The sequence below is a fragment of the Crocodylus porosus genome, unplaced genomic scaffold (assembly GCF_001723895.1).
Source record: "Crocodylus porosus isolate Cpor-Errol unplaced genomic scaffold, CroPor_comp1, whole genome shotgun sequence".
Taxonomy (NCBI): domain Eukaryota; kingdom Metazoa; phylum Chordata; order Crocodylia; family Crocodylidae; genus Crocodylus; species Crocodylus porosus.
This window is the reverse complement of record NW_017728912.1, coordinates 24,968,136-24,991,331: the sequence shown is the minus strand read 5'-3', so window position 1 is coordinate 24,991,331 and position 23,196 is coordinate 24,968,136. Positions and strand designations below refer to the sequence as shown.

General features: G+C 42.7%; 1 long non-coding RNA gene across 1 annotated transcript; it reads left to right on the top strand.

The window, feature by feature from the left end:
• The first annotated feature begins 7,024 nt into the window (after positions 1 to 7,024).
• Positions 7,025 to 8,831, top strand: LOC109309567. Its single transcript, XR_002100970.1, has 3 exons — positions 7,025 to 7,035; positions 8,509 to 8,515; positions 8,662 to 8,831. It is a non-coding gene; the product is annotated as an uncharacterized LOC109309567 (long non-coding RNA).
• The last annotated feature ends 14,365 nt before the right edge of the window (positions 8,832 to 23,196 follow it).

Sequence of the window (23,196 nt, the reverse complement as noted above, 5' to 3'; positions counted from 1 at the left end):
TCTCCAGATAAAGTAGAAACAAAATGTAGCAAAAATAGCCTTCACCTTCTGTAATATTTGCACAAATCAGTCCCATAAAGATACTTCATTTTGTTTTAATTTCCTTTTACTTTTATAGGTACTTAAATATTAAGCAATTTGTAATGCACAATCCATTATTCATAGGGTGTGTGTATGTTGTATGAACCCATGCATCTCCCAACATATCAAATCTTTACTAACAACTGTCAAGGATGGGTGAATTTAAATTGGCGCAGAAAAAAGGAGAGGCTGGTCTGAATCACATCCCAACTCAATGAATACAAACATTTTTTCAGAGGACATCTGTGGCTGTAAGCTGTCCACATAGGACAAACTGAAGGACAAAAGAACAGATTCACACTGGTTGCCTTTGATCAGAACTTGGCCTATAGGTGTTGATGGCATGAAGGAAGCACAGGCCCTGAAGTGCAATATCTGGCTATCCCCATGCTGTTGTAATTCTTCTGGGATGAAATGGGAATTCCACTATTGTTGGGAGTGGGACATTTTGCCACTGGGGCCCCTAATATGTTACATTTATTGTTCAATTAATGGGTTAATTGCAGAATAAATTTAAACATGTTACATGTGCAAAATAATTATTTCATGATAAAAATGTCTTACCAGCCACAAAAATGGGCAATCAGCTACAAAGATGTTGCTTGAAAATTTCAGAATACTTTTGCAGCTGGTTTCTATCAAGTTCTAATTTGAATGTGTGGTATGTCACACATCAGTTGATAGACCTTTTCTGGGTCCTCAGGCATCCCAAGGTGCACTGGTTCCTCATCTGATGATGGGTTGTAGGGGAGCATGTTGCAAAGCTGAGGCCTCCAAAGGTGCCCACCCCTGAGCCCAGTAACCTTTCCTGCAGAGGCTAAAGGGCAAGATACTTCAAAATGGCAGTTTATCAGGGAGCCACACATTGTTCTGAGGTATGAGGACTCTGGAATCAGGGAGAGGCTCCCTGTTTTTGGAGTCTCAGGGCCTCAGGACTTCTAAAAACTTTTTCTGAAGCTGGGCACTCCGGGGCTCTCCTAGAACCAGCCAAGAATCAGATGATTTTTGGACCCAGCCTCAAAAGCCTAGGATCTCATATTTGCTGTGGATTTGGGGTAGCCCAAGGTCTGGGACAGAGCCACCCTCTGCCTAATCAGCAATATTGGGTGGGGGGCCACTCTGCAGTGGCATGACCAGGATTGGAGTAATTTTAAGCCCCCTCCCAAACATTATGCCTCCTGCCATGCACATGTAGCATGGCAGTAATTGCAATGTTTGGGACAGGGCATAAAATTCCTCTGATCCAAATTGGACCATTGTTTTAACATCTGCCAGGGGCCTGGAATTCAGAGATGCTTGTTGACAGCAAAGGAAATACTGAGACTCAGGGCCCTGGGATCTGTCCCAGGTTCTGGAGGCTAGCGTGCTCTGCTGAGCAGAGACTCTTCTGCCTCAATTCGCCCCAAGCCTGTCTCCTTTATACCTCTTCCAGTCTTGTCTCTTTAGCAACCTACTTTATCATCCCTCTTTTCCCATTCCCATCACTCAGTTAAAATCTCAGTCCTCTAAACAAGGGTCCTGGCCTACTCTTTCTGACATCCTTGGTTCCAGCTCTTGTTGCCCTTACATTCAGGCCTGGATGCTCCCTTCTCTCCACTTCTTCCCTGCTGTCAGGGAAAGTGGGATCACAAAGGATACAATATCTTTACTTTTGTTTCCAGCATGTGTTATCTGGGTGGAAAAGAGGCGAATCAAGGAAGAGGGCATTCAGAAAATGTCACTGCCAAACTTTGTAACATGTCTCCAATGAGCATATGAAAAATAAGATTTCCAGAGATTTATAAACCGACCAAATTAAAATAGGTTTTCCTGAGATTAGCAAAATGCACATCCCTGGCATAAGGGTAATCCTCTGTCAAATCTGAACTCTTTGCTCCAAAGCATGAATGTTTTAGAATATCTCAATAAAATATTCATAAGATTTTTTTTTCATATGGGCAAAAAACATGTCCCCCCACCATACATGGAATATCTCAGCCTCAATAGTTAATATTTGGCAAAGTGAGAAGCAACTGAGACCAGAGTCTTAAAATGAGAAATATTGGACAATCTTAACCATGTGGAGTGCTGCCGCCATCATCAATACCAAGACCAAACTCCATTCTATGGAGTTGATGCCAGATCCACCCCATTCCTCCCCCACCTGCAGGCTGCACACCTTGGGCCAAGAGAGGGGACAGGAAAGGGAAATGGGGAAAGAGACTTAGTTCCCCTCACTTGGTGGGCTTGGCGGTGACATGTGGCTGTCACCTGTCCCTGCCTTCCCTACTTGGCCTCCTGAGCCTCCTCTTAAGGGCTCACAGGCCTCCTGTCCCCCTTGTGGATGCTTTGCCCCCCCAAGGAGGCCTGGCAGTGGCTTTCACCTGTCCTAGCCCTATGCTGTCACCACTCCAAGATCCCGGCCCCGGCCCTGACCCTAGCCCCAGACACAGCTTTGAGGAGAAGCGCAGGCAGGGTGCATGGGCAGGTGGGGATCTGCATCCAGGGAAATAGCCAGGATTCTGGGGCATTGACAGCATAGAACTGGGGAAGGGCAGAGCTGCCATCCCCTCCTTGTATGCCCCTGTCCACAAAACCCATGCCCATTGTAGGGGCATGTGGGCAGTGGATCATGGCTCTAACCTGGTCCAAGCACCACATTGTCAGTGCCCTGTGAACCCACTCTTTGATCCCAGTCTTGCCTACCTATGTCACTCCTGAACACCACTGCCTAGGGCTCCATCCCACATAGGGAGTTTGGGGAAGTAGTTGCATGTGGGGGCGAGTGCTAACCTGGCCCATGATAGCTCACCAAAACAGCCAGTGTGGCCCTTGGGCCCAAATAATTCCCTGCCCCTGTGCTATAAAGTACTTGTCATAACTTCTGAGTACAATATACCCTACTGTGAGTCACTGGTGAGTAGGTCTAAATATTGTCACCAGAGTGAGGGTATTGGCCTTTCCCCCCCAAGTGATGTAGCCAAGAATATAAAAAATGGGCATCTAAGCAAGAGCCTTGAATTCAGTGGGAATTGCTACTTGCATTTTTGAAAAACAGGCTATCTACTGATAACCTACCACTAAGGGTGTAAATCATCACTAAAGGTGGTGTTACAAGTTATCTGGAAACCATCACAAACCACTTAAAATAGGAGCATTCCCCCATTAAAGGATGTTAATCCATGATAAGTACCCTCTAGACATTTTACTGTTATGCCATCCAGGGCAAAGTTTATCTCTGAACTGTTTTACACAGATGATTCCAGGGTATTGTTAGAATGTTCCAGGGAGATAAAACACTGTGCTTTCATTCCTCCAGAATCCCAGGATGCACCTTTCTCAGCCCTTCCCATTCCTCTGGTTTGTGGGAAGCTTTCAGTCCTTCTGAACTCTACTGCCCATGGAATGATGCTGACCACAAGCTCCAGGGGTGCGACCTTGGCTACTCTGAGCACCCAGGTTCAGCTTATCAGTTTGCTGCTTGCTGCTTGCTCTTGCACCTACATGCAAACAGAAGCAGAAAACAATCCTACTACCTCCATACTACTGGGTCTCGGCTCTGCCCTGGTGTGAGTGTTAACCCAGCTCTCCCCCTGCCCCAATCCCAATTCAGTGAAAAACTACACAAAATCAGTGAAAGATTTTGATCCTTTATTTTTTTTTTAATTCTACTCTTTTCTTCACTTTCTCTCTTAACTTCTCTTGACTTCTGGCCTTACTCAGTGCACTTCAAATAGGCTTTATTCTGGGACTTTTCTCCTCCCATACTGATGCACCCATGCTGGTTTCTCTGCATATGTGCTACATGCCACCCTCTACCCTCTTCTCCCATTCCAGAGTCCTCTCCTGTCTACATCTCTGCCCAACAGGCTGTCTACAGACAAGTCACAGTTGTTCAGGGTGTCATAAAAGCTTTAACCTATGACTGCTCTGAAAGTCTGCCAGCTTTATGATGGCATAGCATTCCACAGATTTAACATGTTATAAAGGTAACATGTAACAGTACCCTAATTAGTTTGGATTTTAGGAGCCTAATTTTGAGGCCCTATTTTTTATAACCTTGGCCATTCATCTCGTCTTGATTTCTGTGAGGTTTTTTTTACATGCCATACCATCTGTCCAGTGAGGAACAAAATTTACATGGGAATCAAGTGAGGAAACAGCTCTTCCCTGAGGTTGCAGGGTGACAGCTGAACTGTTCTCAGGCTGCTTTGGCATTCTCTTTTCAGTGCAGGTGGTGAGAAGACTTGACCCATGCCTTAGCACAGATGCAGATCAGGATGCCATTCATCAAATATCCCTCACCCCAGTGCTTCCCCAGCTCCAAGCTGCCTGCCACATTACTGCACAAAGAGCTGTCCCAAATCAAAAGGACTACTCAACTCATGCTTCAAGTTAGATACAGACTTATGCACCTTGCTGCCACTAGGCCTGGACATTCAATGATTTTGCTGCCACCCATTAGGAAAATCTGTGCCAAGGAGATGAATCTGAATTGAAGAGAATTGTGTCGCCCTAAACCAAACAAGGGAAATGACAGAGGAAGGGAAAGAGAGATTAAAAGGGACACTCCTAGATAGAATAATTGAAAATTGTGCTTATTAATATGAGCTGGGCCAAGGGGCATGTTCACATGTATATCTGTGATAGATAAAAAAGCCTGGGGGAAAAAAAACATAATATGAGACCTCATCTATAAACACTGCATAGATTATTTCCTTTCCCAAGTATAAGCAGGGAGATCTGTAGGAGGAATAGATGTCCATGAGGAACTGTCCCTGAAAATGAAATAAAGAAATGAAAAACAAGAGCAGAGGCAAACTCTTCTGCAAAAAGGCAGCACAGAATGACCCAATAACATCTGCTTCTTTCCATAAAGGGCAGGCTGGCTTGCTGCCCAGAACTTTGCTGCTGTAGGTGAAAATGCATGGAGAGACTGCCTTGATGCTCACCTCCCTCTCCCCCTTTCCAAACCCTTCCTGATCCTCCTGGGGTTCTTGCAGCTGCTAGCTACTACATTAGAATAATGAGCAAGTCACTCTGTTTGTGACACAGCCTCAGTAGGGTCTTTAGGAAAGCTCAATACAGATATTCTCTGGAGGCCTAAGATAATGTAAAGTCTGAGCTGGCAATGCTGGTGGTCTCAACAATATCCTTGCTTTTATTTGCCTGTTGGGGAAGAATTGTGGTTGCATCCAAGGGTCCTTTTAAAATGATGGAATACAATACTGCATTGGAACATGTGGATAACACGTTCACTGCCAGTAATAGAAGGATCAGTTATGAAACAACATCATGCCTAATGTCATACATTCTCACTCCTCCTCAGCTCTATCAAGACTCCAGTACACCACTGGGTCACTTGTTACAAAGTATACTACAACAACATTGCTGTCCCAGCAGCAAGATGTTACAGTTGTAGAGATTTTCTGGCTAGAGGCAATTTTGCAATTTCTTCCCAGTTTGTTTTCTGGATTTCTGTCTCCAATTTTTCAAATTTCTGAAAAAGATGAAAATTTCATTTCTTTTCAAAATGCTCCAAACTGAGACCTGTTCTATAGGAAGTTGGAAAACCAGGGCTGGGGGATTTATTTCAAAGTATCAGTGTTTTTCCTGATTTCATCTTCCAAAATCTTATTAAAACTTCAAGTTCAACTTCAGCTAGCTTCAGAATCCAATTTCCTAAACTTGTACACAGAATTACAGCTCTCTGATTCCAGTGACTACTTTCGATGCTAGTCAAGTCACCATTTTCTGTTATTCTCTCAGAAGGGAAGCACATGTACTGTAGGCACATATCTGGGCATAAAAATACTGGCAATCACATCTATTGCTGCTACTGTAATAGCTCTAGACAGTGCTTTGACCTCAAATCTTTTTGTCCTTTGTTGTAGTAGTGTTGGAACATTGTCGTAACTGTGCTGGTCCAGGAAATGCACCAGGGGTAAGGGATTTTTGTTGTTTCTTTTACTGGGCCATCTGTATAGTTGGGAGAAAAGTTTGACAGTCTTTCAGGTGTTCAGAAGCAGACCTGAGGAGGTGCAATATGTGCCATAAAGCTTTAAAAATGTTCCCCCAGCTATACAGTTTCACAAAAAATGATATCACAAAAATCCCTTTGTCTTGAGGAAATCAGACTGATTCTGATGCTTTTATGACTTATGCATATTGGTACTGGGCTCTTACATCTAGATTTATAGAGAAACAGAATTTAAAATCAGAGGGGATCCTTATGTCATCCAAGTTGCAGCTCTACTATAACCCATACTGTATTATTCCACCCACCTGCACCCATATTGAGCCCAGTGCAATTGTAGCATGCCCCAAGGGTTAATTACCCTCATGTTTAACAAGATGTGCCTTATTTCTACTTTAAATTCATCTGGCATGAATTTCTAGGCTTTGGTTCCTGTCCTGCCTTTCTCTGCTATACTGAAGAGGCATGGACTTCACATTTTCCCTGTGTTTTATATACCATAATTAAGTAACCACTTCTGATGAACCAGCAGGTGAAAGCCAGATAAAATCCATCTGGCAAATTCATCCTGGGGAAAAAAAACCACACTTATTTTTAACAGCCATTGTTTTAACAGCAAGAGTAATTAGCTATTGGATCAGTTTCTTAAGGCAAGAGATGGATTCTTCATGTCTTGAAGGTTTTAAATTAAGAAAGGATGTTTCTTTCTAATCCCAGCAAAAAGTTATTGAATTTTGGTGTAGAAATCGTTACTGGAACTCTCTACTCAGGGTTACAAAGGAGTTGAATGAAATGATTAGGATGGTCCTTCCTGGTCTAAAAAATCAGTGTTTGAACACTTATGCCCTTCATTTTATGCACTGGGATTTTTTCATTTGACTTCAGTGGGATTTTCTCACTTTATGTACAATTAAGTGTGTGCAGAAGTGTTTCTGGGATGGGAACTTATTCATTTGAAAAGAGGCTTGGACCTGGACACACACAAGGAAGCAGAGGTAGTTTCTGCAGTTCTACTGGCAGCCTGAAGTCAACATGGTCTTTCCTAGGCATCTTTAATGCACTCACTGCTCTAGACATTCACTTTGTGACACAGAGCTGACCAAGTGGGAAATTGTGTGAATGAAAAAAAATCACCCATTGCTGTAGTGATGGAAATGTAATTGGCCATTTGTCTCTTTCTCACCCTTCGCTTTCATGAGGCCCACCTGAGCAAACTCTGGTCTAAATGACTTCTTATACAGGAGCTGTTTGCTTGCTGTGGAGCAGACGAATGTTCACAAATGCTTGGGAGAAGGTGGTGTGTTCCAGTCATAAATGTAATGAAAGGTTTCCTGTAACACCTCTGTACATGGCAAACCCAATTTACCATTGTATATATCAGAGTGGCAACTTTCTTGTTTCCAGCCAGTGTGCTACAGGGTAATTGAGAATAGTTTATTTCAGGCTTTTGTTTCCCTTCGGAGATTCATTCTTTTTCATCTCTTTCTGTGTATAATGAACAGAACAAGAGCTGAAGGCAGTTTGCTAGGGAAACAAGATTCAATAAAAAAAAAAAAAGAAACAAAACCAAAGCAGGGGAGAGATGAAAAAGTTTTTCTAGTTGCATGGGTCTATACCAAAAGCAGCCTTCTTTCTGCAAGGACCAAAGAAAGGAAACTACAGTTTATCCTTTTCTTGTCCTACTGCCCTTCTCACTTGTATGAATTTTGTTTATAGTTGGTGAAGTAAAGAAATTCCTTTGTTGGCTTGATGTGCAGGGAGAAATCTTTAGTTGTGCTCATGTGAACATAAGAACATAAGAAATGCCATACTGGGTCAGGCTACAGGTACACCTCACTCAGTATTCTGTCTCTCCCAGTAGCAAAGAGTGGATGCTAAGGGGGAAAATATTTATGCAGGGCCTGTCCAGACTGGCCTGTCCTCTGCCTCTTCCCTTATGGCTCCTAGTATTTAGAAGCCCAAACAATCCGAATTTGGAGGTCACAACTAAAATATTTTAATACCCCTGATGGACCTATGCTACCTGATTTTTTTCCAGTCCTCTTGTAAACCTTATTAAACTGTCAGCCTCTATAACATCTCATGGCAACTTGTTAATTGCATACAGTCTGTAAAAGAACTTGCTTATGTTAGTTTTAAACTGGCTTCCTAATACTTTTCTTGTATATCCCCTTGTTCTAGTATTGTGAGAGTTGGCAAATAATGAATAATATATCACTATTGATTTTTCTTGACACCATTTTGGGCCAGTGAATGGCCTCAATTTCACCCATATTTTCAGAAAAGCTCAGCTCCCGTTAGGCCCCCTAATGACATGGCCAGATTTCTCCTTAGTGTTCTGTGTGCTGCATTCTCTTTACAATCTAGCTCACATAGTACAGAAATGCAAGCTGCTTTCCTTCCTAAGTTGCTGCTTCAAATATGACTGAGTCATTTGAGGCTGCTTGATGGTCTGTGCTTTCATTCCCTAGTGGGTGGGTATGCATTGTAAGGGTGAAGTTACCTGTATGTTTAGACCGTACTAAATCTGTGGAACGTTAGGCGGTGTTAAAGTTGGAACATGGTTAATGCCATTTTTTGCCTGCACAGCTCTGACTTGCCGCTGGAGAGCTGGAGAGCAGTAGGAGCCAGGACATCTGGGCTCTATTTCTGCTTTGAGGGGAGGAGGGGTGCTGGGAGCAGTGCATCCTGGGATTCTGGAAGACAACAAATGGCTCATTTTACCTCTGTGGAACAGACTTGTGTTACCTTAGCACAAGCTAGGTAGCATACCCCAGAGTTAACACTTCCCTGAAGTGGTATTACTTTTGAGATGCTAAGAGGACTCTTAGTATAAGTTAATGAACTTTAACATACAGACAATCATGTTTAAGTGCCTTTAGTATGGTCTAAATGTAACCCTGCTAACAGGACTGGGTTCACATATCCTTTGTTTTTTGTTTGTGTTTCTGACTCAGGATCTGGTCCTCTGTTGGGGTCTGTTCTTGTGGACCCACAGTGAGCACCCAGGAAGATCGCACTGTAGGGTCAGGGACTACAATGCTGATTTGAAGCATTGTGCACTAATCCTTTGAGAAAAATCACCAAGCAACAGGATGCTGGGGAGCCCCTGCTAATCAAGTCAATTGTGGCAATCCCATGCCCCAAGACCTCATTAAACCAGACCTGACTGGTACTGCTAATCACATAAATAAAGAATTAAATTATAGCATTAACCTTCTACAGAGAAACCTGCCCTGGCAACACTGACAAAATTAGGTCTATTAATTATTTACATGGTCATTTGATAGAAATGTATATTGATGGCAGATTATGAGCACTTGAAGCAATAAGTTAACCATAAATTATCACTCTGATAAGAATCTTTTAATATTTTGTTCTTAATGTCCTGAGTGAAGAGCCACCTTGCTTTTATCTTGGCAAGATATTAATATCATGTATCATGTTCTCTGAGCAGATCAAATAGAAATACCACTCCCCACTGGAGAGAAAGTATGTGCCAGAACCAGAACCTTCTTTTCCTGAAACACTTTTTTGTTAGAAAGTATTCCCATCTAAGTTTTGTTTCCATTGCTAAGAGGACTCATTTATATGGAGTCATATCCTCCCTTGCTGAAAGTGAGCATGCTTCCATTGCAAATAGTGGAGCTATGCTAATTTATACCACTGGAAGATTTAGCCCTCGGTGAGTAATGAACAACAATGAAGTATGGAAGATCAATGACTTACAATTCTATGATGGGTTTTGGCAGTGATGACATAAACCATGAGAGGGAGTGAGTTTGTATGTACTCACTAGACCCTGAAGTTTAATTATAGCCTCGTAACTCAAACTGTTCTTGTTTAATATAATATAATAGCTGGTTACAAGACCAGATGCATGCACTGCACAAATTTCTGCATCAATTTCCATGTATTAGTTACCTAGTTTGTTATATGTCCTCTGTCACCTTAGATCAGTGATCTCCAACCTTTTTAAGTAGGAGATCACCTTTGGCATTTAAAAGGAACCCAAGATCTACTGTGCACCGCCACCAGCCCCTGCTCCCCACCGCCCAGCAGGTAAGTCTGTGGGGAGGGAAGTGGGAGGCAGATTGAGGCAGAGGGAGAAAAAATTATTTGAGGGCATGCCTCCTCAGCAGGTAAATCCCACCTGGCCAGAGCTCCACTCAACTTACCCCTGCTCCTGCCTCTGCAGCACTGTCCCTCACCAACGGGGCCTTGATCTAGCCCCTGCCCTGCCCTCCCCCATGGACTGACCTGCTGGCCTGTGGCACATGTGTGCATGCATACAGGCACTCAGCCCCCACCCCAGCCTCAGATTGACTCCAAGGGGCTCCAAGATCTACCGCAAGAGACTCAGATCTACCAGGAGACTGAGATCCACTGGTTGGTGACCACTGCCTTTGGTTATCTTATAATATAATGTTATTTTGCAATGTAACATATCTACATTGGGATGTACCTGAACAGCCCAGGCGGAAACCTCCTTTAAGACTCGGAAGATGACATGTTTTTGGCTTTCCTTACATCAGGTGTTATAAGAGCTAAAGCGACAAAAGGGAGGCCCAGTTGTGCCTATGCTGCTAAAGACGCAGGAGTTCCTAAGGATCAGGACTTATCATCACTTAGCAGAACAAAGACCCTCCTGGCTTGGAGGCTGCAAAGAAGCAGGCCATAAACTGCAGAATAGGTTAGACCCTAGGACAACAGAAGAGAGGACTGAGTCTGAGAGGTCTGGTGAGTGAAGCTGGCAGTGAAAATAGCTGGAGATTGTGGAAAGAGTAAGGACATGGGAAGAAGTATAGGGTGACAGGTTGAGAACTATGAGAAGAATATTTCCTATTATGCAGTACTTGCCGGGACATAGTGGGACTGGGTGAGACTTGGTTCCTTTACCCCCACCCTCCTAGGATTGTGGACTGGTGGATGTGCGGAGACTGCTGAGACTGAGAAAGTGGTGGGGTGCTACTGCCCAGTGGACATGTGGTGGGCATCATAGTCTGAGACAGGGCTATGGAGCATTGCTGTGCTGGATTGGCTCCAGATAGAGATGTCCCTAGGCTGACCAGAAGAGAGTTCCCCACCTCCTGACCTGCCACCAGTTGTGTGGTGAGTAGGCCTGAAAACTTGCTATACTTTCCTTCAAGGTAGGAAAGTATTCCTTGCAGTTACAAGCAGGTAACTGATACATACTTGCTAGGTGCCTTACCCAAGGAAACATGACAGAGCAAAGATGCAGACTCTCAGCTACTGGGTCCTAGCTCCAACTTCTTAACCATAAAAATTGCTTTTCTCCTCTGAAGCACTAACTGGGATAGAGCATGGATAGTTTTAAGGGGCCTCTTCTGTACCACTTCTGTTGTTAATTACCTCTCTTCTGCTACATATTTTTTTTTGTTTCTAGGTCCTATTTGCCCTTGCTGCTGCTTTATACTTCTTTAACCACCTGAAAAGACTCCTGTACCACATGACTGTGCTGTCCTCATTGCAGGAGGAATTTGCCCTCCTCCTTTCTCCTTCCTCACCAAACTCCAATAGTTTATTGGTTGACTCCCATAATTCCATGCTGTCACATTATGAGATTTCTTTTTGCATTCATTGTCTAATGCTTAACAGTCTATACATTATACTCCATTAAATGCTTCTTAAATGCTGTCCTATATTTCAGGATTGTTTGGAACAAATACTTTGGAATCAGGCAGGATGATGAGTCTATTGTTTTCACAATTTGACTAGGATTGTAGAATTGACAATGATGCTAGATACACTTACTTGCTGACCAGAATTTGAATGTGTATCAGTAGATAGCACACAAAAGGCCTGTGTGTGTGGAGTGGAGGAGTGGGGGGGGACTGGAGGGAAATCTGTCATTATTTATGGAAATATCCACTATTCATGGAGCCATCTGCTGTGAATGATTCAACTTTGAGAAGTGTCATAAAATGAAAAAGCATAGTGTTTAAAAAAACCTGCATCACTCAAGAACTGAATCAGTGAATATATAACAAGAACCCTTCCCCCGCCCCCATCCCTTTAAAACTCCTTTGTAAATCTTCTGCCAGAGAGAGAAAAAGATGAATGATATTTCTCAGGTAACCTGTGTCAGGTTCCTTTCTTTTCCCCTCACAGAGCATTTTGATCCATTTGTGTTCTTCTAGTCCCTTAATTTTCTAGTACTACTTCTCCTCTTTCCTCTACTGTTTTGGGAGATGAGCTGAGGGAAAGAAATTCTAGGGGAACCTCTCTAGAAATGTTTGGGAGAACCAGATACCTGTCTCTCTCCAGCAGTGGAGGACTGACTCCCGGGCTTGTATTTTCCCCTGCTAATAACACCTAAGTATGGCACATTTTTATCTTCAAAGCATCTTACAGAAATTAATTGATCTTTGTAACACTTCTCTGGAGCAAATATTAACCCATTTCCTAGCATATTGCCTTCTTTATCAGATGGCTTAGAAGTTTCCTGAACTATTTTTATTTTACTTAATGGTGCTTTTCTTTAAAGTTTTGGATGTTTTCATCCACTCATGAGTGTAAAGATGCATTTGGTTTATTCCCTCCTCCATTTTCCCTCACTTAATTTTATCACATGCTTATGTGTCTCACCAGAACACTCAGGGTGCTGACAGACATGCAGATCCCCCCTTGTAAATCAAGGTGCTTAACAAAAAGCGCCATGAGTTACAGTGACTCCCCCTGACCTCAGCCCAGCAGGCAATCATTGTTAGATGGGGGGGAGGGGTGCAGGGGGGAGGCTGTGGGTTTGAGCTCCACTTTGGAGCCAATCCAGGAAGAGCTGTGTGTCTACAGCCTCTCTCCCATAGCCCCTTCTCTCTTTCCCCACTTCCCAACTCCCATGCTGTCTGCAGGATGGAAGGGGGGAAAAGAGAAGAGAGGGAGCTCAGGCTAAGGTTTGCCCAGCCTGTGCTATGCCAAGGCAGGGGACTCCAATCTACCCACATCCCCTCTAGCGCAGGCTGGGCAAAACCCATCCTGAGTTCTCGCTCCTCCTTTCTCCCTCCTCCCATCCTGCTGACAGCACCAAGGCAGGACTGGGATTAGCACAACCCGGATCAGATAGAAATTAATGAAGACACTTTGCTTTGGAGCACCTTCATCTGAACCCTCATGTAATGAGGGTTAATTTGTCACATGATTAGGCACCTTTAAAGTGCCCTGTGGCCATGCACTTCTGTCATGGCATGACTATAGAGATTTTTCAAGGGCCGATCACACAACAAATGTCACTTGTCAGTGCCCTCAGATTCTCTGAGAAAGGAGCCTTACTGTGGCAGTAGCAGTACGAACACAAAATAAGAGCTCTAGGTGAAGAAGAGCAAGGGAGATGAAGAAAAAACAGGCACAGTAAGGTGAAGTGACTTGCCCAAAGTCACTTTCAGGCATTGGACATACTGGAACAATGCCCGTATCACAAATGCTGGTTCAGAGACCTAACCATTGAACAAGGCAGTCTCTTTCACTTCTTTATCTAGTCCACATTCAGGGTTGCCTTTCAAAAAGATTTCAGTCTCCCACATTCATTTTGCATAGTTAAGATTGCAGTCATGATACCAGTCACTGCATACTCGCTGTATTGTATGGCCTCACTCTCTCATCTCCTTTGAATTATATCGCTCTATCTCTCAGGCTGCCTTCTACCTCCATAGAAGTAAAGTTAAAGATGAGTGTATATCGAAGCACAAATTTATGTTCAACCTAATTTCCTCACCTTTAAATATGCTAGGCCAGATCTATTTAATTAAAAGAAAATCTACTCTTACTACCTCTCTGGCCTTTTAAAGTGCCTCCTTGCTTTTAATTTGCTCAAACATTTCACAGTTCAGTACTTTTTGGGAGGGGCATTTCTACAGTATCACATATATCTGTAACTCTTCAATGTTTTCTTTGCATCTCAAACATTTTCATTCTCACTCCCTAATGATTATGGACCTTAATTCAACAAAGCACATAAGTATGTGTTTAAGCTCCATTGACTTCAATCAGTGCAGTTGAGCATGTTCTTAAGGGCTTGGCAGTATACCACTTTGTCCCAATTTTTTTTCTAACAAGCTCAGCTTCTTGAGGCAGCCTCCAGAATAGCATTTCATCCACATTCTCCTGCTCTTCCTTCTCTACATAGAGAAGAGTGAAATCCTTGACCTAGTGATGGCTGGAGTGTTGTGGTCCTCTTCAGTGAAGTCAGGACTTTATAAATGTACTGCTCTCTAGCAGTACATCAGTTGTAATGATCTTGAAATAAGGAATTAGTGATTCCAGAATTATGCTCTTCATGTCTTCTGAACAGCCATTTGAGGCCTCCACAGGCAGAATCAGAAGAGGGATATGAGTACTGGAACCCTTCATTTCAGAAGGATATTTCTTGAGAGTTTCTCAGCAATGGAAATTACTCTTTTGTGGGGGAGGGTATGGATTTCTTACCTTTCAGTTATCCATTTTTTCCCCCTTTTCAAAAACTGAGGACCCTGGGGGGGGAGGAGAGAAGGAATAAGGTAGGTTGACAATAGTGTTACTAAGTGATTGCTACTGTAAACCTTGGGACATATCATTTGTTCCTTTTTTTACTTTACATAACACATGTTTCTACAGTATACACGTGAAGTTGGGCCTTACTCCTTTAAAGCCCTATAGTAATCAATGGGTAAAGGAGCTTGCTATCAAAGATCATCCTTTTCATCTCTTTCTTTCTGCTAAATCTTCAAGTTGTGCCCCAGTCTATAATAAAAAGCTCACTGCACCAGTAGATTTCTGTAAAGTACATGGCTGTGAGGTCTATAGCTCAGTAAGGAACAGTGCTTTGTGTGCTTGGGACACAGAATCCATTGCAAAAAGCAATATTTGTTGCTAATTACTACAGTGATTTGAATTTACATTTAGCAACTGTATTAATAGAGGCAGCTGGAAAAAGGAGGAGGAAAAAAGTCAGCACAACCATGAGAACTGTTTTTTCACAGATCCAATTGCTGCTGAAAATAGTACTGATATATCTAACCCAGAAAACCATCACTATATACCAACAAGCAGCTGGGACCAAAAAAAATAACAAACTTAAAAAAAAATTTCTGAAAAAGAAATTGAGTTCCTAGATGTCTTTGTGTGATGTCATTCCACTTTGCTCAAGTTGCTGAAATCCATTAATGTCCCTTCTTGTGTAATAAACCATCATCTGAGCCTGATGGATAAATCACAAAAAACAGCAAAGAAGAGGAGGACCCATCCACCTTTCACATTAACAGTTTCAGGAACTTGAACAGGTTGGAATAGAATTACATTTAGGTGCCTAATAGGTGGAATAAAATGTGGCCTGTGGAGTCAGGAGCAACACATAGGGGGTGTACACAGGTGCATATGCACCCCTTGAGTATGGCAGTGCACCCTGTATGAAAAGGCACTGCTGACAGTGTTGGCAACGCCTGTGAGCGGTTGCAGCTCACCACCCCCCAACCGCCAACACTACCGACAATATCTGCAGGTGATCTGTGATCCCTGCTGACTGCTGCTGATGCTGCCAGTGGCATCTGCACATGATCGCCAATGCCTGTTTGGCACTTGCCTCCCCTCCCGCCACTGACAGTGTGATGATATCTACAGGAGCTCCCACTTACCACCACTGTGCTCCCACCACCACCGCTCTGCTCATGCTGCCGCTGTGCCTCCCCAACCACTAGGGGTACACATCATTCATGCGTGGAGTATCAGGCATTTATACACATACATTTTCATGCTGTGGTGTGCTAGAGATCCAGTGCGTTGGATCTGACTTGATTAATCGAGTTTGGTCTGCACGCGAGCTGATGTGCACTGTGCTGTGTTGTGTGCAATTGTATAAGCAGCAAAATGTACTCCATTGACATTCTTAGTGCTGTTGCACATTTAGCTGTTCATACGAATGCATGCACCTCAGCACTGGGTGCTTTTAAAAGTGCTCAGTGCTGCAGCATGAGTATGTGTACAGATGCCCATTGTGTCCAGTTTGAGGCACCACACTTTAAGAGGCCCATTGGTATGTGCTAGAGGCCTGTTAGTATAGTAACATAACACCCAGCTTTAAAAAGTGCTCCAGAGGTGATCCAGGGAACTAAGGTTTTCACTTCTATCCTGGGCAAATTGGGATAAAATAAAGAAAATCTATAATAAGGAAAAAAATGTCAGTTACATAGATACATATGATATGCCACAGAAGAGTCAGTATGCTTTTTGTAAAGGGAAATTCTGTCTCGTCAACCTGCTGAAGTTCTTCGAGAGTGCTAATGAGCACATTGACAAAAGAGATCTACTTGCTCTTTAATAAATCCAGATATATTATATCTATTGACAAGGTCCCTCACCAGAGGCTTTTCAAAAATTGAGTTATCATGGGAAGGTCCTTTTACGGCTTAAAAGATAGATACGACTAAAGCATCATTTTTCAGGATGGAAGATCATCAATAGTGAGGTCCTCCAAAGATCTCTGCTGGGCCAAGTTTTGTTCTGTATTTTCATAAATAAAGAAAAGGAAGATCGTCATGAAGTCACAAAGTTTGTATCGGACACTAAATTATTCAAGCTAGTAAAATCCCAAGGTGATGATGAGAAACTTCAGAAAGATTTCACAAAACTGAGTGAGTGGGCAGTAAGATGGCGTAATTGTTAACAAGTGCAAAGTAATTCACATGGGGAAAAATGACCTCAGCTGTACGTACACAGCTGGAGTCTTTGTAGATTTTTCTCTAAAAATGTTGGCCCAGTGTGCAGCAGCAAACGAAAGAGCCAATAAAACATTAGGTATGATTAAGAAAGGAATTGTAAACAAACTGGAAAACCTCGGTATGCCACTGTATAAATCCATGGCATTTTCACCTCTTGAATATTGGGTTTCCTGGTGGCCTCTGCATCTTTAAAAAATCTCAGCAAAACTAGAAAAGGTACAAAGAAGGGCAAAAAGATGATCAGGGTTATGGAAAACCTGCCATACAAGGAGAAATTGAGAAGGCTAGGATTCTTCAGTTTGGAAAGAAGGCTTGACAGAAGGATGGGATATGATAGAGATCATGAAGGGTGGCCGTGTGTAAATGAGATACTGACTGTGTGTATACTGCGTATAAACAAGTACTAAATGACTGCATAGTAACTCAAGTTACTGCTCAGTAGTGCCAAGGAATGGCCTTTTTTGGTGACAGACTGCACAGTAGCCCAGGACTGCTGCGCAGTAGTGTTTCGTCACATTTTTTGCTATACAGAGCTTTTGTGCAGTTGTCTCAGGCTGCTGTGCAGTCAGCATTTTGTGTAGACATGGCCAGTGTGAATAAAGTGAAGAAGGAAGAGTGGCCATGTCTACACAAGGTGCAGGCTACTCAGTAGCTTGATTCTACTGTGCAGTAGTGTCACATGGCAAAAACCATGACGCGATGCTTCTGCACAGTAGTATTAGGCTACTGCACAGTAACATCACAAAAAAGGTGTACGTCAGTGCTACCACGCAGTAATTCAGGTACTATGCAGTCATTTAGTACTTGTTTATACTACAGTGCCTGAACATTAGCATCTTATGTAGATGTGGCCAGTTATTCACAAAGTCACAGAATACAAGAACTAGAAGGCACTGAAATAATGAGAAGCAGGTATAAAACAAACAAGAGGACATACTGATTTTCAAAGCATGTAATTAACTTGTGGAACTAGTCGCCATAGAAGGTTGTACAGGCAAATATTATAACAGGATACACAAAGGGATTAGCCAAATTCTGACACATAGCTTTATTGGGAGTCACAACATCACTCTTACTAGGATAGATGGTCTGACTCAGTATGGTGCTTCTTATGTTCTGAAAGAGGATCATGATCAATTGCTTTCTAAGACCATTACTTCCTGTCCTGTCCCTTATGTGAATAAATTATAGCAAGGATGTTTAAGGTTAGATATTAGGAAGAACTTTCAAAGCGTGAGAGTGGTTGGCTAAATGCTGGACCAGGTTACCTAAAGAGGTGGTGGTGTTTCTATCACTGGCAATTTTTTTTTAAGTGCTAGTTAGAGAAACACTTACCTGGTTTAAGCAGAGGATTCTGCTAAGATAAGAGGTTGGACTAGATGACCTCTCAAGGCCTTTTCCTAGTGCTATTTTTTTTCTATGTTTCTATGTGGGTCTTTCAGTTGATATGAAACCATGGACATTTCCAGATTTGAAAGGTGCTATTATAATTTAAGACCACTGTCTGGCCCATTATTACAGTAGAACAATGTAATTTACATCGTCTAAGAATCCAGCTCACCAGCAAGTGAGAATTAGATCTCTTCAAGCAGCTCTTCTCTAAAGACAAAAGAGAATGGTGTCTTTCTTGTACACCTGGTTGTCTTTGCCATGGCTTCCTCTGATGCTAAGGTGCACTGGGCCTTGGTTTAATTTCACTAAATCATTACAGCTTGTAGTACCAGGACACCAGGGGAGCAAAGGCTAAGCAGAATTTATTATTAGTTATTATTATTATCAATACTTTGTCATTTTTTATGATTTATGAACTTCTGCTCAATTAATTGGTCAGGAACGAGCAAAAGCTAATAGCTGTTCATTTATTTTCATAGAAATGGGCTCCTTCCCACACCAGATGTCAATAAAATCTGATCCTTACAAATGGAATTTGGCTTGTAGCATCCTGCTGCCTGGATTAATTTATGTTCTGACTCCAGTCCAGATTGCATTATAATCCAGTCCCAGTTTTGCATAATTTTTAGACTAGTGATAGGAATGAACTAGAAACCCTAGGTCCCAATTCCAATCACTGGAAGTTAAAGTTGGATCAATATGAAGTGGCACTAAGGTTGAGATAACTAACAGTGAGGGCAATTTGCCAAGCAGTGTGGTGGTTTTTCCAACCCTTTGTTCCTATGCTGCCTTGTAATACGTTCACAAATTGCTAGGTTTAGTGCATAAATCCCTAGTGTGTCTACATGAGATGTTTACTGCAAAGTTGACTAATTATCTCTGCAGTAAATACCTCAATGTCTACAAGAAAACTCACATTAGGATGCAGGAAAGTAATAAACTCCACAGCAGGGTAGCACTTGTAAATACCCTGAGGCATCCCCGTGCCCTGGCCTGTCCCTCTGCAGCACACTGAGCCCAGGAAGAGCAGTCCTGGACTGGGAGGCTGACCCTCCTTCCCTCCACCTCCCCACCCTCAGTCCCATGTCAGCTAGGACTGCTCCACCCAGGCTTCACATACTGTGCCTGAATTAACTGTGGAGCTGATTCCTCCAGAGTGAATTGCCCCTGGACACGTTCAAATGGTGTGTCCAGGAGCAATTAACTTGAGCAATAAGCTCCGCAGTTTATTCAAGAGATGTAATTGCACATGCAGATGTGCCCCTAAGTAGCATTCTGTGACCTCTGTCATGCAGAACATTAGGGAAAATGATCATAATAGTTCTCTGTGGTCTTTGACCTTTGGGAGGAAAGCACAAACTGAATGTTGATGCATCTCTCTGTTTTCTAAGCTGAATCAACTGCAGTGAAGGTGGGCCTGTACAAAGTCTGCATTCAGATTTAGTTTGTGAGGCCATCTTTAGTTTAAAATGGAACACTGTAAAATATACTGCTTAATATATGGGGGATTGATGGTTGATGCCAAGGAGGGTATGACAGGGGATGGAATATACTAGACATGCAGTAACACAGCTAGGGCTGGCAAGCAGGGTACCAGCCCTAGGCACTGACTGAGAAGGGAGCACAAGAATGGCAGCCACCACTGCTGTCAATCCAGCTGTTATTGCTGGACAGGATACAGAACTTGTTAGTGAGACCTCTGTAGGTATGCCCTATGGGCTGTGTGGAATTTCACCAGCCGTTTTGTTCTGACACTGTTTTGACCAATTTTTAGGTCAAAACAGCAAAATCAGAATGAAACAAAGGCTTTTGAAATAGCCTTAAAACAAAACAAGGCTGGTTGAAATGTTTTGACCTTAGGCTGGGCATGGGAAGTCAGTCTAGCTGGGCTGACTTCCCATCCCCAGCACAATATCCGGCAGGGGGGCTGGAGGTAGCCCAGCTGGGCTGCTTCCTGGTCCTCCCCCATGCTAGATGGTGCTGGGGAAAGCCCAGCTGGGATGCTTTCTGAACCCCTAGCACACTGGTGGCAGGAGGCTTCCCGTTCCCCATGCTAGATCAAGCTGGGGGTGGGAGGCAGCCCAACTGGGCTGCTTCCCAGTTCCCCATGCTAGGCAGGCTAGCTGGGCTACTTCCTGGTTCCCTGCGCTACATCACCTAGCTGGGCTGCCTCCTGCCCCCGGCATGATCTGGTGTTGGGGACTGGAAAGCAGCCCAGCTGAGCTGCCTTCCACCCTTGTGTGCTGGGGATGGGAAGTCAGCCCAGCTGAGTTGACTCCCATCTCCAGCGGAACTCAAAACAGGGTCAAAACAGCCTTTGTATTTCGATGGAATGGAACAGAACAGCTCTTTTGACTCAAAATGAAATACAAGACAAAACACCGTTCCATCAAACTGTCGAAAATCAAGGCAAAATGGAATAGCCCATTTCACACAGCCCTAATACCCTGTCTTAATATTCTCCCTCTATAGCATCTACAAGTGCCACTGTGAGAGACAGACCACTGGGCTAGATAACCAGTGTCTGATCTAGCATGACACTTACTATGTTTTTAGTGGCCAGTATGTTTCTTCTAGGTTGGATTCTGTCTTATTTGCTTATGGACAATAACATTATACTCAGTGGCATCCCATGTGTAGTTGAAAAAAGTTACACTTCTCAGGGTGAGTTCTTTAAATCCACAGGACCAGAAATCCAGCATACCAACTCTTGCTCAGTTCAGCTAGAAAGCATACTTGCTCTCAAAAGAAATGTATTTCATTGATCAGCTTCAGAGCTGCACTACAGACCTAAACGAAGCTACATGCTTCACAAACCGGATCACTGCCATGGTTTTATTATTTCTTAAAGCATTTGATGTGACACAATTTGTTTTCAAAGATAATGACCTGGAACAAGAACCGCATCTTGCAGGAGAATCTGCTGCAGTCCTGGAGTTACTGCACAGGGTAACATTCTTTTTTTTTTTCAGTTTGACTAGGGTCTTGCTCTGCAGAGTGAATTGCTTAGTAAGCTCTAGTTCTGGGAATTACAAAAGGAATGCAAATATTGAGATAGACCTCCTGAACAGAGTTACTTTCTCCTAGGCTTGCTTTCTTTTCTCTGCCTTAATGCTCTATAGTATTGCTCTTGTTTAGCATGTAAAAAGGATGCTGCTGCACTCTATTACCAAAGACATATTTGTTAAAACATGTATATGAAAGGATTTGTAATTGAAGTACAGCTTTGATATATTTAATAGGCTCTAAAACTGACATCCCTTTTTAATAGTAGATGCTTTATGTGCATTAGAAGTAATGTAATAATGCCTTTCCACTGTGCTTTTGCCATTAGCAGCCTTTTTTTCCTCTCTCCTTTCTTTTAGTTAATCTTAAAACTTTAATGTAATCCAAACACGTTAACATCTTTTTAACTCCTCCTCTTTCTATATTATTGATGCTTTGAACTGAACTTTCTTTCAAAAATGGGATAGAAACCTGACATCAATACTTTTTGCTTTAGTTCTGCCTGATAGATGGTCCATAAATGTAGCTTCTTGCCTCAGAAATGTTAAGTTACAGGGTTGTGTGTCTGGATGCATACATATGGGAGAGACTGAGAAAGCATGAGAATAATGTTGTAAACAATGCCCCAGAAATGATATTCTGCTTTGGTATATTCAAATGCCCCAAGTATCATCAAGCAACATCACCCCAGCATTAGGAGGTAGTAGTCACAGCAGTAGAAGAATAAAACTCATTCTTTCTCTTGTGTGGCTATTTCCAGCTATAGCTGTTGAAGTGCTTTCCTTAAAGCAAGAAGTAGCATTCCTACATTACCAATAGATAAACTGAGGCATAAGATATTGAAGGCAAAGCATGTGGCTTTGGATGCACCTATTTGGATGTCTAAAAAAAAGATATATTGAAAGACCTGATTTGTGAGATTTTTGACACTTTCAAGAAATTGGGCTCTTTTGTGTCTCAAATTAGTCATCTGTGTTATTTTGCTTTGGGAAATCTTGGACAAAGTGAAATACACAAGGTCACACAGCAGGTCAGAGCTAGAACTCATATGTCCAGATGTCCTGAATTCCAGTCCAGGAATTCATCAAAAACTAGAATTATTAATCACATTCAGTGTAAGAACAATGACAGAAATCCTGTAATACTATTGACATCATCAGTGAGTAGATATTTTTCCTAGAAAGGAGACCCATCATACTCTGACTGAGATAGCGTGTTCTGCATCTGTTTCATTGTAATTGTGAGTATATTAATTGCTTCTTCCAAGAACATCATCTGATTCATTCATTAGCTAATGCTAGTGAGCACTTTGAATGTGAAAGGCTTATGATTTACCGTGGGCTAAAATGCTGCAGTCCATAGCTATAGCCTTTTGTGGGAGGCAGTTTAATATATACTGCAGATTAAACAATCAGCACCCAGGTTAGCCTGGGCTTGGGTAAAAGCAACCAAGCTGTGAGCTGTCACCAAGTTCTTATGTGCTTGCTGGTGTTGCACTCTATGTATGCTGCTAGGATCTCTGGGACCTGCTGTGTCCACCATGTCATATTGGAATAGACTGTGAAAAAAAAAAGGCCCATTCACTTGCTGAATGCCCCAGAAATTCACAGAGCCACTTTGTGCTGTATGCCCAACACTGCTCTCCACTGTGTGTGGTCAGGTGAGACCAGTGCTGGGTAAACTCATCAGCTCTCTAACACCTTTTCAGTGTCTCATGCAGGTGGAATGAGTGTATTTTCACAGTGGTGCTTCTGAACCCTGTCTGATGCAATGTAAACATGCCCTGGGAGTCATATCTAATGGCTTTTCTCTGCTTCAATATACTGAACTGCTCTATGATTGTTTCCCAGTGACCTGTGGGAGAACTTTTTGCTGTTCTAGGCACTTGGGGAAATTACAGAAAGGTATTGGAGGACTGTCAGTACTAAAGTGATTTATCTGGAGTCTTCAGTACAAAGTAGATGGGTTATCAGCCTGAGTTAAAGCAACACCTGGGCTCTAGAGTATAGCCCTGGCTGGGTCAGCTAACCTAGTATGAAAATGCCACTAAAC